The following is a 20,501-nucleotide window of genomic DNA, read 5'->3' as shown; positions in this document are numbered from 1 at the left end:
GACCAAAATCGTTGAGATGCAGGAAAAGCCATTCTAAGAGGGAAGTTGATAGAAATACAAGCCTACTTCAAGAAGAAAGAAACATCTCAAATAACCTAACCTTACACCTAAAGGAACTAGAAAAAGAACAAAATCCACACCAGTAGAAGAAAAGAAATAATAAATTTTAGAATAGAAATAAACAATAGAAACTGAAAAAACAATATAATTAATGAAACCAGGAGCTGGTTTTTGAAAGGATTAACAAAGCTAACAGACTTTAGGAGACTCAAACAAGTTCAGAAGTGAAAGAGGAGAATTAACAATGAACACCACACAAATACAAAGGATGACAGAATATTCTGAAAAATTATATGCCAACAAATTTTGACAACCTAGAAGAAATGGATAAATTCCTAAACTGATATAGGAAGAAAGAGAAATTTGAACACACCAATTCCCAGCAGTAATCTTAAATCAGTAATAAGACAAACCTCCCAACAAACGAAAGTCCAGGACCAGAGAGCTTCACAGGTGAATTCTGCCAACCATTTAAAGAAGAGTTAATATCTATTCTTCTCAAACTATTACAAAAAATAAAAGAGAAGGACACTTTGCAGGCCAGCATTACCCTGATGCCAAAACCAGATAAAGACAATACAAAACAAGAGAACTATAGGCCAATATTTCTGATGAACATAGATGTAAAAATCTTCCACAAAGTATTAGCAAACTGAATCCAAGGACACATTAAAAATCATTCGCTATGATCAGGTAGGATTTATTCCATGATGGCGAGGGTGGTTCAATATTCAAAATTAATGTGAGACATCAACAAGAGACAGTATAAAAACCATTTGATCATTTCCAATAGGTGCATAAAAGCATGTGACAAAGTAAAATACCCATTTATGATAAAACCCTCAACAAAATAGATTTAAAGGGAACATACCTCAACATAATAAAGGTCATATATGAAAAATTCACAGCTAACATTATACTCAATACTGAAAAACAGATGTTTTCCCCTAAGATAGAAGAAGTCCACTTCCACTACTTTTATGCAACGTAGTAATGGATGTCCTAGCTGCAGAAATCGAACAAGGAAAATAAATAGAAAAATATCCAAATTTGTAAGGAAGGAGTCAAACTGTCACTCTTTGCAGATGAACTGATATTGTATATAAAAAACCACAGAGACTTCACCAAAAACCTGTTAGATGTGACAAATGAATTCAGTAAGGTCGTAGGATACAAAATTAATCTGTTGCATTTCTTTCTACAGACTAATAATGAAGTAGCAGAATGAAAAATTAAGAAAACAGTTTGTCCCATTTACAGTTGCACCAAAAATAATGATATATTTAGGAATAAACTTAACCAAGGCAGTGAAAAATTTATACTCTGAAAACATTAAAACATTGATGAAGGAAATTGAAGATGACACAAACAGAAACATATTCCATGCTCATGATTTTGGATAACAAATATTGTTCAACTATCCAAACTATTCAAAGCAAACTAGAGTTTTGATCCAAGCCTTATCAAAATACCAATAGCATTTTTCACAAAACTAGAAAAAATACTCCTAAAATTTGTATGAAATTAGAAAGGACCATGAATAGTCACAATTATATTGAGATAAGAAGAACAAAACTGGAGGTATCAGAATACCAGATATCAGAATATACTACAAAGCTATAGTAATCAAAGCTGTATGGTACTGGCACAAAATAAAGACACACTGGTCAATGGGACAGGATAGAGAGCCCAGACATAAACCCATGATTGTATGGTCAATTAATCTTTGACACAGGAGGCAAGAATATACAATGGGAAAAGGTCTCTTCAACCAATGGTGTTAGGGGAGAAGCTGGGTGGCTCAGTCAACTAAGTGATCAATTCTTGGTTTTGGCTCAGGTCATGATCTCATAGTTTGGGAGATAGAGCCCATGTTGGGATCTGTACTGTCAGTGTGGAGCTGAATATAGCATTGTTGACTCACTGTTTGGGATTCATCCTTCCACCCCTCAAAATCAACAAACCTAAAAAACAAAACAAAACAACAACAAATGGTATTGGGAAAACTGTACCACTTTCTTATACCATATGCAAAAATAAACTAAAAATGGATGAAAGTCTTCCATGTGAGACCTGAAACCATAAAAATCCTAGAAGAGAACATAAACAGTAATTCCTTTGACATCAGCCACAGCAATGTTTTTCTAGATACGTCTCCTGAGGCAAGGGAAACAAAAGCAAAAATAAACTACTAGGATGACATCAAAAGAAAAAGCTTCTGTACAACAAAGGAAACAATAAAACTAAAAGACAATCTACTGAATGGGAGAAGATATTTGCAAAGGACATATCCAATAAAGGATTAGTATTAAAATATATGAAGAACTTATACAACTCAACACCAAAAGACAATCCAATTAAGAAGTGGGCAGAATGGGGCACCTGGGTGGCTCAGTTCTTTAAGCGTCTGACTTCACTTTAGGTCATGATCTCATGGTTTGGGAGTTGAAGCCCTGCATCAGGCTTTGTGCTGACAGCTCAGAGCCTGGAGCCTGCTTTGGATTCTGTGTCTCCCTCTCTCTCTCTGCCCTTCCCCTGCTCACATTCAGTGTTTCTGTCTCTGTCGCTCTCTCTCTCTCTCTCAAAAAAAAAAACCCAAACATTAGATAAATGGGCAGAATACATGAATAGACATTCCTCCAAAGAAGATATATAGAGAGCCAACATACACACGGAAAGATGCTCAACATCACTCATCAGGGTAATGCAAATCAAAACCACAATGAGGTATCTCCTCCACCTGTCAGAATGGCTAAACTCAACAACACAAGAACCAACAAATGTTGGCAAGGATGTGGAAAAAAAAAGGAACCCTCTTGCACTGTTGATGGGAATGCAAACTGGTGCAGCATGAAAAACAGTATAGAGGATCCTCAAAAAGTTAAAAAGAATTACCCCACGATTCAGTAATCACACTACTTGTATTACCAAAAGAAACACAAAAACACTAATTCAAAGGGATACATGCCTCCTGTATTTATTGATGCATTATTTACAATAGCCAGATTATGTATGGAAGAAGCCCAGGTATACACTTTGTGTGTGTGTGTGTGTGTGTGTGTGTGTGTGTAATGGAATGTTACTCAGCCACAAAGAAGAATGAAATCTTGCCATGCCATTTGCAATGACATGTATGGAAGTAAAGGATATAACGCTAAGGGAAATAAATCGGTGAGATAAAATACCATATGATTTCACTCATATATGGATTTCAGAAACAAAAATAAAAGAGACAAACCAAAAAAAAATGTTTCTCAAATACAGAGAACAAACAGATGGCTACCAGAGGGGAGGGGGGAGGATGGGTTAAGTAGGTGAAGGGGTTTAGAAGTACATGTTTTATGATGAGCACTGAATATAGCATTGGCAACTCACTATACTGTACACCTAAACTAATAATACACTCTATATTATGTTATACCAGAATTAAAAAGAAAAGAATGTGTATTTTCACAATATTGCCCCAAGGAATAATAGAGTAACTTATATTGCCAGAAATAGCAACCAGAAAAAAATGTCTAAATTTAAGTAGTATAAAAATTATTTTTGGATACATTCAGAGTACAGCAATTCTTCCTTATGCATGGTTTTTCTTTCTACAGTTTCAGTTACCTGTAGCCAACCTCATCCAGAAACGGATGATCCTCCTTTTAAGGTATAGTCTGAAGGTCAACAGTAACTTAACGCTAATGTCATAACACCTGTGTCATTCACCTCACCTCATCTCATCACATGGGCATTCTGTCATCTCATACCATCACAAGAAGGGTGAGAGAGAGGAGAGAGAGCGACTACATTCATATAAACCATAGTATATATTGTATAATTGTTTTCTTAGTTATTGCTAACTTATTCCTAATTTAGAAATTACTAAATTTATAAACATATAAATTTAAAAGCATCATTTATAAATTAAACTATCATAGGTATGTGATTTAGGAAAAGACATAGTATATATAGGGTTTAGAACTATTCATAATTTCAGGCATCTCTCAGGGGTCTTGAAAGATGTGGATAAGGAAGGGCTACTGTACTCAGGGGATGATATTCCCTAATGAGTTTAAATCACCAGATATAATTTATTTTTCCCTGAGACCACTGAAATATTGGCCAGAATGTTAGTCATCACACATTAATCATTTGTTAATTCTGAGTTTGAGTGAGTAGACCAAACAGTGACACCAGAGGCAGCTTTCACTCTGTGGACCCACATACTTCTGCTAGTTCCAGCAAGTGTATGTGGATTGGGAGCAGGGCTCACAGAAAAAAGCATTTGTGTGTTAGTCAAGAGCCACATGTCATTTAAAATGACTGTGTGCCTTGAAACTACAAAAGGAAAATATTGGCACTATAACTGTAATCATACTTGGCATTTGAAACTTGTTAACATGAAAGAGAAAAAAATAAGGCAACTCCGGCCTTCCTACCCTCTTGGAGTGATTCAGGCAGACAGACTCAAGATCTCTACTGAGGCAGGGGAGCAGCCTGGTGCCTATTTCAGGAAGGTGCATCAGTACCTGAACCCAGGAAAGAGGAATGTAGAAAATGGCTAATTCAATTTTCATACAGAGAGTGATATTTCTGACTTCCTAGAAAAGAAGAACATTCTGAACTCCCCAAAGAGCTCCTTCCTAAGTAGCAACGGGCTGGTAAAATTCAACCAGTTTGTTTAGACAGATTTCCAGAGGACATAGCAAAGTTCAAAGGAGGCTGTAGAAGGAAAGCAAGCCAAGGCAACCATTATGCACTCAAATCACCTGGATAGCCCTTCAACTGTACTCTAGCAGGTTCAGAAAGAAAGGTCCCCAGATTATTAATGGAGTTGCCTTTTCGTTCCTTCCCTTCAGTGAGTAGGCACAAGCACGAAAACACAAAACAAAAAGAGGATCTTAAGAGTAAATAAAGATACATTTTACTGTAGAGAAGTACTCTTAAGAAGCTGCTGACCTAACTATAACCTGGTGGAGATTTAAGGGCTCAATCAGATAAACTGAAAGATGCTTCCATTTATTTTGCAGTCAGTTCATGTCATTTTCCTCCCATTTTTTCAACTGATTAACATAATTTCCAATCATTAAAATTTACAAATAAGCATCATCATTCTGAAACTTGATATTATCTCAGTACACATGTGTGTGTAAATCTTGCAAAGTCTCACCTGAGTTCTAAGTTATTATCATGGTACATGTGGGAAAAATTGGAAAAATAGAATGAAATCAGTGGCAAAATTATGGTCACATTTCAAACATTTTCAGTTTGAGTCTGCTTTCTTTACATGGCACATTTCTTTCTTTAAATGATACAATTTGAAATTCTGTCACAGTGAAATTCTTTTAAAATTGGTTTTGTTTCTAGTTTTAAAGTAATGCCAGCCTCAACCAAAGAAAGATGTTTTCAATACCTATGCTACAGCTTAGTAGCTCCTCTTGGAAACTGTACATAGCTACAAAGTTAATTAAAGGCCCAGCAGCTTGAATTAAAATCATTACTATTTAAGAATTACCATTTAAGTTTCCATAAAATTATTCATTGACCCCACTCATTTTATTGAGTGAAACATACACATATAATTAAATGCAGGGAGCTTGATGGAATAAACATAGAAAAAGTTTCTGTAATAAAACCATCCAAAGGCCAATATAATAGTGTAAGGTAAGAAGAGTAGTCTTGCACAATGCAACAGAACTTTTTGTGGTGACGACATTGTTCTATGCTAGTCAACATAGTACCCACTCACCACTTTGGCAATTGAGCACTTGAAATGTGTCCCACTGTGACTGAGAAACTGAATTTTCCATTTTATTTAATTTTAATTCAATTTCAATAGCCACATGTGGTTAATGGCTATTGTATTGGATAGTATAGAGGTTGAGAAACTTATATTTATATTAAAAAAAAGGAAAACAATCAAAATAAGGGTAGAAAAGGGTAGGATTTAAGAGAGGGAAATATACTCAAGACAGGTCATCAGAGGAATTTACATGGAAGAAATGGGCTTTCTAAGAATAAATAGCCACAAGTTGGGCACTCTGATGGCACAAACTCTAGAAGTTTCCAGTATGGGCCACAGAATGTGCTTTGAAAACTAACTCAAGATTATTGGAACGCTACTGAGGTGTAATAACGGCATAATCCCAATTATGTTGACTTCAATTAGATCACATAGTCATCTTTTATCACATGTTATCATCATGTAGGTCTTTCCATTGTATACATGACATACGAATTAACCAAAGGGGATTGCTTAACTTCTGTGAGTCCCTTTTAGCCTCCACTTTGTAAAATCATTACCTATACAAATTTACATAATAGATCTTATGTATTTTTCACACAATAGACACACCCAGCTGATCTTCGGAAGCAGGCTGATTATGGATCCCTCCCTGTGCCTCCACACGACTTTGAATATGGCTAGTGAACCAGAACAAGTTAAAAAGAGGCTAAGGTAAAGTACAGTTTCCCAAAAAACTATGTAAATTTTTTCTCTTGAGTCAGGGGACTTAAACCTGAATACATTTTAAAACAGACTTTATGTATTTCAAAACAATTGTCTTAAATATTTGATATGAAACACTTCTCTACTTCAAGTATTGTGCTTTTCAAGGTATTAAGAGGAAAAGAGAACAAACTCTAAGAAGACATCTTCAACTGATTATTACTGTGCTCAATAGGATTTAATTTGGTTCTCTAAAGTGGTACAATATTTTATTGGGACAATTCCTTTCTGAATCATTTATTTATCCATTTGATATTCATTGAGCATGAATGTAAGGCAGTTATCTATCAACACTGGTGATATGAGAGTCAAAAAAAGTCACCTTTCCTGCCCTCAAACTGTGCACAGTCTAGTAAAGAGAAAAGCATGATGCCCAGGGTATCATGGGAACATACAGGAAGAAAACTTAATGGAAGAGGCAACCAGAAAATTATCATAGAGAACACAATAGCTGATGAGTCAGGTGAAGAGGAGGGCATTCCTGCATGAGATAACCCCACAGTTAGACAACAGTAGGCGTTGAGATGCATAATTCATTTTTAAATGAATATTCATTTTCTTGGGATGTCTAGATCAAGCTATCTGGTAGACAACAAGATATAAAATCTGAAGATCAGGGCAAAACATGGGTGGGATATGCCACTCCTGACATATTCTAGAACAGTAAGAGCTAGTTGGCTCACTTTTGAGCAGTATGCAGAATAACAGGGTTAAAGGGACAAGAGCATCCCAGTGTGGAGGGCATGAATAGAGAGAGAATGTCCAGGAATGTGGCAGAAGAATAATTATCTGAGGAGTCAAGTGACATGAGAGTGTATTATCACAGAAGCCAAGAGAATGGATGTTTCAAAGCTCTAAACATCAACAGATTTAAATATAGCCAAGAAATCTGGAAAAATAAAGGATAAAAATCATCTTCAGTTTGACAATAAGTGGAATCATTGACAAACTTGCCCTGATCAGTTTCACAAAATGGTGGGGAGAAGCCAGCTATCATGGATTGAAGAGTGAATGATAGATGAGAAGGGAAGACTATACATGAATAGAAGAATTCCTTTGAAAATTTCAGATGAAAAGCGATGTTCAGAATGTTGATGCCTAGGGGTATCACTATCCACACACAAAGTCAGTCATATCACACTCATGAGCTCTAGAATGGTGGTGAATCTTATGGCTGAGCTTTCTTAGACTCATAATTATAGGTTCTGATCCAAAGCATTTTTATAGCCAACAGCCCTGAATATTAGTGGGGAGCAAAGATAATGGATGTAAAGATTCAGGCAAACTAGAAATTACCACACAAATGTTAGTTATTATGGTCATTATTACTACAATTTGGTCTTGTTAAATTTCGGTCTGTATATCAGCCTAGTTTATATCAGAGTTGAAAAACAAATTGAAAAGTCTGCCCAATGGAGTGTGTGGAGAGGAAACATCAGTAGTTAACTTATGCATTATGCATATAATTTAGACTCAAGAGATCCAATGGATAACCGCAGCAAACCAAATTGCCCTCTTTAGACAGCTCAATGTGAACTTCCGGATAGAAAGAAAGCATTCCAAAGTCCTATGTAATTGGATGTGATAATAACAGGAGGATTGGCTGCTTGCTTGCTTTCCTCATTCAGTTTGATAATTTGAATAAATTCTTTACACAAATTGTAACTGCTGTCATTTTGATAACCCTCCAACTTGAAAATTTGGATCATTGGGTGCAGACCCTTGCCAACTCTAAACAAATGGAGATTGGCTAACAAAGGATTTGAAGGGCACCCTTTCCTTGCTATCAAGTCTCCCAACAGGGGCAAGCTTTTCCTGTAGCTACTGTATTCCAAATAAAGCAGAAGATTATAAAACTTCTTGGAGGCTTCCTCTTTCACCCATAGAATCTGCAAATTCAGATTTCTTTTTGCCCCTGATTCCTTTGCTTTATCTAAAATAAATCCTTCACCCTTGCCATCCAATAATTCTCTCTGCACCTTTCTCACTTTTGGCACTTTTGTTCTATATTTAAAGATCTATTCATTAAGCAAATAGAGTTGAGCACTTATATTTATTCAGGGGGTGTGATCATGAGCAAGACAGAATTTCTGCTTTCAAGTACAGCTAGGGGGCACCTGAGTGGCTCAGTCAGTTGAGTACCTGACTCTTGATTTCAGCTCAGGTCAAGATCTCCAGGTTTGGGAGATCTAGCCCTATGTCGGTCTCTGCATTGACAAGCACTGAGCCTGCTTGAGATTCTCTCTCTTTCCTTTCTCTCTGCCCCTCCCATGCTTGCATTCTCTCTCTCTCAAAAAATTAACAAAAAAGTACAGTGCTAGGATAGAGGCATATGCCAGAGAATAATTTACTCTCCTAAAGGGTGGCAAGGTGGTAAGGTACAGTAAAGTTTCCCAGATGAAGTACAATTCAATCAAAAGCTTAAAGGATTCTGATGTTTAGACAAGAGAAAAATGTTTTATCGCATTTTGATCTGAAGTTCCCTGAGATCAGTGATTCTGTCTTATTTAACTTTGTTTTTCTTAAAGTGCCTGCTGTGGACTTAATGTTTGCCTTCCTTTCAAAATTCATATATTGAAATGTAACCCCTCAGGACCTCTGGGAGGTGGTTAGGTTGTGAGGGTAGATCCCTCATGAATGGGAGTAGTTAGTGGCCTTAAAAGAGAAATGCCAGAGATCTCTTTCACTCCTTCCACCATGTGAGGACACAGTGAAAAGAAGGCCAGCTATGAATCAGGAAGTGGGTTTTCACCAGATAACGAATCTGCCAGCACTGTGGTCTTGGACTTCACAGCCGCCAGAACTCTGAGAAATAAATGTTTTTTGTTTAAGTCACCCAGTTTATGGTATTTTTGTTTAGCAGCTTGAATAGATTAAGAAAGTACCAATTTACAGTGATTTGAAAATGAGAACCCAAAACTACTCATTAAATTAAGTCTAAATACTGTGAGGGTGTCCTTTCTCATCCTCTTGCCCTCCCATTCTTCTTGAACATAGTACAAGCTAGGGTTTGTGTTCTTATTATATTAGTTTAAAAGGTTTCACAAACGTTTATGTCTTTCAATCTTTGCCTTCCTATTTCGGCTGCCTGCCCACATCATGCTCCCCAGTTAATGATTTCAATTCTTATTGTCTTCATCTGCTTTAGAAGTTCAGATGTACAGTGGGTTACCTGGGTGGCTTCGTAGGTTAAGCGTCCAACTTTGGCTCAGGTCATGGTCTCACGGTTTGTGGGTTTGAGCCCCATGTCATGTTCTGTGCTGATAGTGCAGAACCTGGAGCCTGCTTCAGATTTGGTATCTTCCCTCTCTGCCCCTCTGCATGTGCGTACGTGCATGCTCTCTCAAAAGTAAACATTAAAAAAAAAAAAAGAAACTCAGATGTATAGCTAATTCACTTAGGTCTCTTGAAAGTAGCGGCTTATTCTACACTTTTCAGAAGCTCTCTACAAACCCTAAAATCAAGAATTCTCAAGCTTAGATTAACTGGAGTACTCAGCCATCAGATATGAGGTGGGCATATCATACAATGTCCTTTTTAGCTCTCAAGATTTATGTTATGTATGTAGAGCCATTCACCACAATTCCAAATATGTTACAGGGAATGACTATTCTGATGTCTTAAAAATAAAGAAATAAGCTAAAGATAATATCATTTTTAGAAGACATAATGTTTGGGGTTTCCAATATTTATGAAGAAAGTCCCCAAATAAAGGAAGTTGTAGGCCTGACCAATCAGGATGCCCTTCTGTGATTAAAACAAGCAAAAGCTAAACACTATCAAAATAGCAGTAGCCACTACCAGTGTTACAGGTAGAAAGGACTTCTAAAAGAAAAAATTAATTAGAGTTCCTCTACAACCTGTAATTAACCATTTGCCATACTACCATTACTATAGCTAGAGTTATTTTTCAAATGTGAGGTAGAGAAATTCTCTTAAGTTTAAGCCTGAAACTGTTATTTATCAAGACTAATCCTTTGCAGAAGAATTTGAAGATGGCAGAGAAGTAAAGTAGGGAGTTCTGTAATTTTCACCTGCCTGCATCTATCAAACTAAGAAGGAGTGAAGCCACAACACTCTGATTTGCAAGAGTGGGAGGAAAACACACAGAATCCACAAAGAAGACAGCCTCATAGATGTCTGAGTGAGTGCAAACTGGGGGGAAAAATGGGCCAGGACCAGAGGTTCGGAGGAAAGGAAGCCCCCTCCCCCCAGCCTCTGCCCCCAGCACAGAGCCATGGAGAGACAGAGAGACAAGGGGAAGAGAAAGAGAGGCTGAAAATGCATATAGAGCTGTCTCTAGAGAAGAGAAAAACAGCCTGGGTGGAGAGGGATCCAATCATCCTATCTATAACCGCTGGGTGTGGGGAGAGAAATCCGTCCCCTTTAGCTGGTGCATTTCCCTTGGGCTCCTCGCACCAATTCTAGGCAGAGCCAGGAGAAAACTGCTCCCCAGCTCCCCCGACTCAATCCTGGCTAGGAAGCCACCTGCCTGCAGGAGTACGTCTTGTCTCAGGCTGGGGCATTAAAGTGGGTGGACTAGGATTTGGAAACGAGGCAGAGCTTGGAAATTACAACTTGGCCCACCTGCGGCACAGGGAGCTCAGACCAAAAGAGTGGCTTGCAATGCTTGGTTCAAGAAGGGCTTGGGGCGCTGCCATTCTTCTCCCCACAACCACCAAGGCGGGGCATTATGGAGCAGCCAGCAAGAACCTACCTACACCAAAACACACCCATCTGCACTGGAAAGCTGCCTTTATTTTTCTTTTTCTTCTTTTCCTTTCTGGAGCCCAGGAAAAACCAACATTGATGCACTGCCATGATTACATCAATTCTTGCCATTCAGATATATTTTCCCTTATCTCATTATCTCTCCCCTCCACTGTTTTATGCTTTTAGACTGTCCTTTGTCTTCTGTTGTTTTTGTCCTCCCTTTTTTCTTTTCTTTTCTTTCCCCTTTTGGTTTGCTTGTTTGTTTGTCTGTGTGTTTGTCTGTTTTTCTTTTCAGGACTACCTCAAGAAACAAGCCAAAGTACACAGGGTGTAGAGTCCCAAATATCACGGAGTAGGGAAATAAAATTACCAAAGGACCAAGAGAAACTGAGAGACACCATTAAAAGAACACTCCTGAATGAACAGGCCCTGAACAGTCGATGAGCCTCCTTTAATACAGCAATACTAACAGGTGCAGAGTGTATAATGAACTTTTAAAAACTGACAAGAGACAGAAAACTAGCCAAAATGATGAAACAGAAGAACTCTTCTCTAAAGAAATTCCAGGAAGAAGTCACAGCCACAGAACTGCTCAAAACAGATGTGAGCAACATAACTGAGCAATAATTTAGAACAATTGTCATAAAATTAATTGCTGGGCTTGAAAAAAGCATAGGAGCCATCAGAGAAGCTATTGATACAAAGACTAGGGACCTTCAAAATAGCTGTGACAAGTTAAAAAATGCTATAAATGATGAGTTTAAAAATGTTATAAATGAGATGCATAATAAAATGGAAGTGGCCACTGCATGGATTGAAGAGGCAGAGAGGAGAAAGGTGAATTAGAAGACACAGTTATAGAAAAAGAGAGAGAAACTGATCCAGGAGCACAAAAGGAGAATCAGAGACCTGAGTGAAACAATCAAATGGAACAATATCCCTATCATAGGAATTCCTAAAGAAGAAGAAAGAGAAAAAGGTCCTGAAGGGGTGCTTGATCAAATTATAGCCTAGAACTTCCCCAATCTGGGGAAGGAAATAGACATTCAAATCCAAGATGTACAGAGGACTCCCCTCAGATGTAACTTGAATTGACCTTTGGCACAATGTATCATAGTGAAACTGGAAAAATATAAATATAAAGAGAGATTTGGAAAGCACCTAGAGATAAAAGGGCCCTAACATACAAAGGGAAACCTATCAGAGTGGTTACAGATCTGTCTACTGATACTTGGCAGGCCAGAAATGAATGGCAGGAAATCTTCAATGTGATGAACAGAAAAAATATGCAGCCAAGAATCCTTTATCCAGCAAGGCTGTCATTCAAAATAGGAGAGATAAACGTTTTCCCAAATAAACAAAAATTGAGAGAATTCATCACCACCAAACCAGCCCTATAAGAAATCCTAAGAGGGACTCTACAAGGGAAATGTTACAAGGAATACAAGGTACCATAGACACTAGTACAAACATGAACTCTACAGAGACCACAATGCATCTAAACCCACATTTTCAATAATAACAATGAATATAAATGGACTGAATGAATAAAAAACCAAAATCCATCTATTTTCTGTCTATAAGAGACTTATTTTAGATCTGAAGTCACCTTCAGATTGAAAGTAAGGGGATAGAGAAATATCTATCATGTGGCTGTAAGTCAAAAGAAAGATGGAATAGCCATACTTAAGTCAGACAAACTGGACTTTAAAGTAAAGGCAGTAACAAAAGATGAAGAAGGACATTATATAATAGTTACGGGGTCTCTCCATCAAAAAGAGCTTACAATTATACACATCTATGTGCCAAATTCAGGAGTGCCCAAATACATAAAATAATTAATCACAAACAAATAATGTTATTGATAAGAATGTGCTAATTATGGGGGACTTTGATACTCCACTGACAGCAATGGATAGATCAACCAGACAGGAAATCCCTAAAGAAACAATGGACCTGAATGACACACTGGAACAGATGGAATTGATAGGTATATTTAGAACTCTACATCCTGAGGCTAGGGAATTCACTTTCTTCTCAAGTGTGCATGGCACATTCTCCAAGACAGATCACATACTGAGTCATAAAGCAGCCCTCCATAAATATTAATGAAATGAGATCATACCATGCACACTTTCAGATCATGATGCTATGAAACTTGAAATCAATGACAGGAAAAAGGAGGTTAAAAACCACCTTCCTAAAGAATGATTGGGCCAATCAGGCAATTTGAGAAGAAATTTAAAAATATATGAAAACAAATGAAAATACAACAATGCAAACTCTCTGGGATGCAGCAAAGGCAGTCCTAAGAGGAAAGTATATTGCAATCCAGGCCTGTTTCAAGGAACTAGAAAATGAACAAATTCAAAATCTTACAGAGCACTTAAAGGAACTAGAAGGGGAGCAGCAAGAGCACCCCAAACCCAGCAGAAGAAGAGAAATAATAAAGATCAGGGCATAAATAAACAACATAGTATAAAAAAAAACAGTTGAACAGATAAATGAAACCAAGTGTTGGTTTTTTGAAAAAGTAAACAAAATTGATAAACCTCTAGCTAGGGCTCCTCAGAAAGAACATAGAGAGCACCTAACTAGACAAAATCATGAATGAAAATGGATCTATTACAACCAATCCCTCAGAAATACAAGCAATCATCAGGGAATACTATGAAAAATTATATGCCAACAAATTGGACAACCTAAAAAAATGGACAAATTCCTCAACACACATGCACTACCAAATTTCAAAGGGGAAGAGTCAGAAAATCTAAACAGACCCATAACCAGTGAAGATATTGAATCAGTTATCAAATATCTCCCAATGAATAAGAGCCCAGGGCCAGATGAGTTCCCAGGGGAATTCTACCAGACATTTAAAGCAGCGTTAATACCCATTCTTCTCAAACTATGCCAAAAAATAGAAATAGAAAACTTCTGGATTCATTCTACAAAGCCAGCATCACTTTGATTCCCAAACCAGACAGAGACCCAATAAAAAAATGAACTACAGGCCAATATCCTTAATGAATACAATGCAAAAATACTCAACAAGATACTAGCAGATCGAATTCAACAGCATATAAAAAGAATTATCCATCATGATCAAGTGGTATTCATTTCTGGGTTGCAGGGCTAGTCCAATATTCACAAATCCATCATTGTGATACATCACATTAACAAAAGAAAAAATAACCATATGATCCTGTCAATAGATGCAGAAAAAGCATTTGGCAAAATACATTATTTTTTCTTAATTAAAACCCTCGAGAAAGTCAGGATGGAAGGAACTTACTTAAACATCATAAAAGCCACTTATGAAAAGCCCACAGCTAGTATCATCCTCAATGGGGAAAAACTGAGAGCTTTTCCCCTGAGATCAGGAACATGACAGGGGTGTCCACTCTTGCCACTGTTGTTTAACATAGTGTTGGAAGTCCTAGCATCAGCAATAAAACAACAAAAGGAAATAGAAGGCATCAGAATTGGCAAAGATGAAATCAAACTTTCACTTTTCGCAGATGAAATGATACTCTATATGGAAAACCTGACCGACTCCACCAGAAGCCTACTACTACTGATCTATGAATTCAGCAAATTTGCAGGGTAGAAAAATCAATGTACAGAAATCAGTTGCATTTTTATACACCAATAATGAAGCAACAGAAAGAGAAATCAAGAAACTGATCCCATTCACAATTTCACCAAAACCCATAAAATACCTAGGAATAAACCTAACCAAATATGTAAAAGATGTGTATAAAAAAACAATAGAAAATTTATGAAAGAAATTGAAGAAGACACAAAGAAATGGAAAAGCATTCCATGCTCATGGATCGGAAGAATAAACATTGAGAAAATGTCATTACCACCCAAAGCAATCTACACATTCAATGCAATCCCCATCAAAATTGCACAAGCATTCTTCACAAAGCTAGAACAAACTATCCTAAAATTCATATGGAACCACAAAAGACCCTGAATAGCCAAAGTCATATTGAAGAAGAAAACCAAAACAGGTGGCATCACAGTCCCAGACTTTAGCCTCTACTACAAAGCTGTCATCATCAAGACAGTATGGTATTGGCACAAAAACAGACACATAGACCAATGGAATAGAATAGAGAACACAGAACTAGGCCCACAAATGTATGGCCAATTAATCTTTGACAAAACAGGAAAGAGCATCCAATGGAAAAAAGACAGCCTCTTTAACAGGTGGTGCTGGGAGAACTGGACAGCAACGTGCAGAAGAATGAAACTAGACCACTTTCTTACACCACACACAAAAATAAACTCAAAATGGATGAAAGACCTGAATGGGAGACAGGAAACCATCAAAACCCTCCAGGAGAAAGCAGGAAGCAGCCTTCTTGACCTCAACCGCAGCAATTTCCTACTTGACACATCTCCAAAGGCAAGGGAATCAAGAACAAAAATGAACTATTGGGACCTCATCAAGATAAAAAGCTTCTACACTGCAAAGGAAACAATCAAGAAAACTAATAAGTCTTTGACAGAATGGGAAAAGATAGTTGCAAATGACATATCAGATAAAGGGCTAGTATCCAAAATCTACAAGGAACTCACCAAACTCCACACCTGAAAAACAAATAATCCAGTGAAGAAATGGGCAGAAGACATGACTAGACACGCTCCAAAGAGGACATCCAGATGGCCAACAGACACATGAAACGATGCTCAGCTTCACTCATCATCAGGAAAATACAAATCAAAACCACACTGAGTTACCACCTCACGCCGGTCAGAGTGGCTAAAATGAACAAATCAAGAGACTGTAGATGCTGGTGAGGATGTGGAGAAATGGGCACCCTCCTACACTGTTGGTGGGAATGTAAACCAGTACAGCCGCTCTGGAAAACAGTGTGGAGGTTCCTCAAAAAATTATCAATAGAAATCCCCTATGACCCAGCAATAGCACTGCTAGGTATCTACCCAAGGGATACAGAAGTGCTGATGCATTGGGGCACATGTAACCCAATGTTCATAGCAGCACTGTCAACAATAGCCAAATCACGGAAAGAGCCTAAATGTCCATCAACTGATTAATGGATCAAGAAAGTGTGGTTTATATATACAATGGAATACTACATGGCAATGAGAAAGAATGAAATCTGTCCATTCATAGCAATGTGGATGGACCTCAAGGGTGTCATGTTAAGCGAAATAAGTCAGGCAGAGAAGGACAGATACCATATGTTGTCACTCATAGGTCTAACAGGAGAAACTTAACAAGAGGACCAATGGGAGGAGAAGGAAGGAAAAAGTGTTGGGTAGAGGGATGAGGCAAATCATGAGAGACTTTTGAATAATGAAAACAAACTGAGGGTGGGAGAGGGAAGGGGGTGATGTTCATGGAGGGGGCACTTGTGGGGAAGAGCACTGGGTATTATATGGAAACCAACATGACAATAAACTATAAAGAAAAAAAGAGACTAGTCTTTTGCCTCCTTCCTTCCTTCCTTCCTTCCTTCCTTCCTCCCTCCCTCCCTCCCTCCCTTCCTCCCTCCTTATTTTCTTCCCTCCCTCCCTCCCTCCCTCCCTTCCTCCCTTCCTTTACTCCCTTACAATCATCCCAAAGCCAATACTCAAAGAAAGCCACCCATTTTAATGCTGGCATGTGGCACACCACACTGGTTATCCTGTAATTCCTGTTTCCTCACTGCAGTACACAGTCTGAATTGTTCAAAGTCGTCCTTTGCTATGTCCTTAAGAGATCTTTATATCAATGTATAAAAACCAAAGGGCATATTAACTAAATAACCAAAAAGTCAGCTTGCATGACTTTGAGAAGGCACCTTATTTTCCTGGCCTGTTTCTTTCTTTATCTACTCTAAAAGTAGAAGTTGCTATCAAATTATTTCTCAAGTCCCTTTAGACCTATCAAGCTATGATAAGTTTTGGGGGATAACTTACAGACAAGGTAAACCTCACCATAGTATTATAATATTTACAATTAAAGTGAAAATTTATAAAACCTGGTCTATAACCATTTACATGGCTGCATACGTAGAATCTATACCAGATTTTTTATGTGGCTTTTAGGTACCACTGAGCAATAAAATTGAGGAATGGATACCCATGTATTATAACATACATGTGTGAATGTAGGTAGGGGTGTGTGGTGCGTTCATGTGTGTGTGTGTGTGCACACTCTGTGGTACATCCTTTGAAGAATAAACTCAGGATACTATGAAAATTATGACTATATTTTATCCAGATTCCACATTCAGAACTTAAAAGATGAGTAATAAATGAAATACATAGGGATGAAAGGGTAGATCAAAGAAAAGTTCAGGTAGGTGAACCTTGAGGAATAAAAGGGCTGGATGACATCATTTTCCTAAAAAGGAGAGCCATGGAGCCAAAAAGAACCAAACATTTTTCTTTTTGGATCTCTGCTCACTAATAGTTCATAGAATTTTTTGCTTTAAATTCCTTCTCAGTATTTACTCACGATTGGCAGTTACCCCAAAGTTCTGTCCTCTCTCCTCAAAAACCTCAAAATATTCTGTCTTTAATCTTTTCAATCGTTGCACATATTAATTTTCTTCCCACCGGTATCTACCTTTTTCATGAAAATAAAGTACTCCTCCAATTTTCTAAATAAATAAAAGGAACAAAGTGGGGCATGAAACGTGTTATTCTATAACATCCTGTGTTCAGAAGAGCCCCATGTGGGGTGCCTGGGTGGCTCAGTGGGTTAAGAGTCTGACTCTTGCTTTCAGCTCAGGTCATGATCTCAGGGTTGTGAGATCAAGCCCCACATCAGGCTCCATGATGAGTGTGGAGCCTGCTTAAGACTCTCTTTTTCCCCTCTCTCTCTGCCCCTCCTCCATGTACTTTCAAAACACATTCTCTCTTTCAAAAACAAAACAGGAAAAACAACAGCAACAACAAGAAACAACCAAAAACTAACCAGAGTCCAACGCTTTGTGTTATGCTCTATCATCTTGATATTCTTAATTTTTAAATGAGAATCCCCACATTTTTATTGGTTTTCCAAAATTACATAGCAATTTATGCAGCAAAGATAAATTATTTTGGTTGTATTTGAATAGAGGTGAGCAATCCTCAATTTGTCCTGTATTCTTTTATATATCACTTCCATGTCAAAAGTTTTGCCCACTTCTCTTTGTTTTCCATACTATAGGATAATCCAAGTTACCATTGTCTTTTTCTGGTATCACAGAAATAACTAATACTAGGCAACATAGATGTGAGAAGTTACAAGAGGGGCACCTGGGTGGCTCAGTTGATTATGCGTTTGACTTTTAGTTTCAGTTCAGGTCAAGTTGAGCCCTGTGTCAGCTCTGTGCTGACAGCATAGAGTCTGCTTAGGATTCTGTCTGTCTGTCTGTCTGTCTGTCTGTCTCTTTCTGCCCTCCCCTGCTCATGCATGTGTGTACACACTCTCTCTCAAAAATAAGCATTAAAAAAGTTACTAGATATAAAGAGGGATCTTTTATAATGATAAGAGAGTCAATTCATTAATAAGATATAACAATAAAAACAATATATATATCTAATGACAAGAGTCCCAAAATAAATAAAAGGGTTAGAAATGAAGGTAACCAATTCAGTAATAATAGTTGGAGACTTCAAAAACCTTTCAATTATGGTCAGATAATCAACAAGAATATAGAAAATTTGAACTATAAATCAACTAGATCTAATATACATTTACAAAGCCCCCCAAACACAAGCAGAAAACACATTATTCTTAGGTACACATGGGACATTTTTCAGGACAGATCACAATCTGGGTCATAAAACAGCTTCAATTAACAAGAAAGGATTGAATTCTATAAAGTATGCTTTCTGGTCACAATGGAATAAATGAGAAATCATTAAGGAAAATTGGGGAATTTGCAAATATATGGCAATTAAACAAAATACCCCTAAATAACCAGTGGGTCAAGGAACAAATGGAAAAAGAAATTAGAAAACATTTTAAGATGAATGAAGACAAAAACACAATATGGCTACATGTGAGAAAGGAAAAGAGGGTTCAAATAAATGTCTTAACTTTTCAGCTTAAGACACTGGAAAATAAGGACCAACTAAACTTAATGTAAGAAAATGAAGGAAATAATAAACATGGGAATAAAAATCAAGGAAATAGAGAATAGAAAAAAAATACAGAAAACAAATAAAGCCAAAAGCTGTTCTTTGAAAAGATCAAGAAAACTGACAAGCCTTTAGCTAGAGTGACCTAGAAGAAAGGTGAGAACAACTCAAGTAACTAGAATTAGAAATTACAGAGGGACACCTCTACTGACATTATGAAAATAAAAAGGATTACAAAGGAATCCTATGAATAACTGTGTCAATAAATTAGATAGTTCAGCTGAAAATGACAAATTTCTGGAAATACACAAATTGCCTGACTAAAGAAGAAATAGACAATATAAATGACCCTCTAACAAGAGAGTTAGTGATTGAAAACCTCTCAGAAAAACCCAGGCACAGACATCATCACTCCTGAATTCAACCAAACATTTAAAGAATTAATACTACGACTTTACCAACTCTTGCAAAAACAGGAAAATACAGAATGATTTTTTTTTAAAGAAAGCATTCCATCTACAATAGCATCACAAAAGGAAACAGCAATCAAAGAAGTGTAAAGCTTGTAGGGTAAATATTACGAGACATAGTTAAGAAAAAATTTTTAAGACTGATAATTGAAAAGACATCTATCTCATTTTGAGTTATTTCCTCAAAATGTTAATCCTAGAGTTGCCATATGAAAAATCAGTGTCCACTTGTAGGTATAAACACAAAAGAATCCTAACGTATATACACAAACTTGTACATTAAGTGTTTATGGCATTATTCGTATCAACCCCAAAGTGAGGAAAATCCAAGTGCCCATCAGTTGACTGGTGGCTAAACAGCATATGGCATAGCCACAGAATGGAACACTATTTGGCAATAAAAAAGAATGAAGTATTGATACATGCTATAATATAGATGAACCTTTAAAACATCATGCTAAATGAAAGACGCTTGACATAAAAGACCACATATTGTGAGATTTATTCATTACATAAAATGTTCAGAATAGAAGTGTTTCTGGAGACAAAAAGTAGATTACTTCATTCTGAAGGATATCACATACTTTAGGACTTGCTTCCTTTACACAGATTGTTAGCTCAGTGGTTTACAATGTGGCCTCTGCTGTCTGCTTAGAATTCTCTGATGTCAG

General features: G+C 37.2%; 1 protein-coding gene across 5 annotated transcripts in view; it reads right to left on the bottom strand.

Moving 5' to 3' along the window:
• The window catches only part of NOL4 (nucleolar protein 4), a 401,348-nt gene that overhangs the window by 30,945 nt on the left and 349,902 nt on the right, over positions 1-20,501 (bottom strand). The gene's annotated exons all lie outside the window — the stretch shown is intronic.

This window comes from Suricata suricatta, chromosome 14, assembly GCF_006229205.1.
Source record: "Suricata suricatta isolate VVHF042 chromosome 14, meerkat_22Aug2017_6uvM2_HiC, whole genome shotgun sequence".
Lineage (NCBI taxonomy): Eukaryota > Metazoa > Chordata > Mammalia > Carnivora > Herpestidae > Suricata > Suricata suricatta.
Note: the sequence above shows the minus strand (reverse complement) of the source record. Positions and strands in the feature narration are given on the sequence as shown.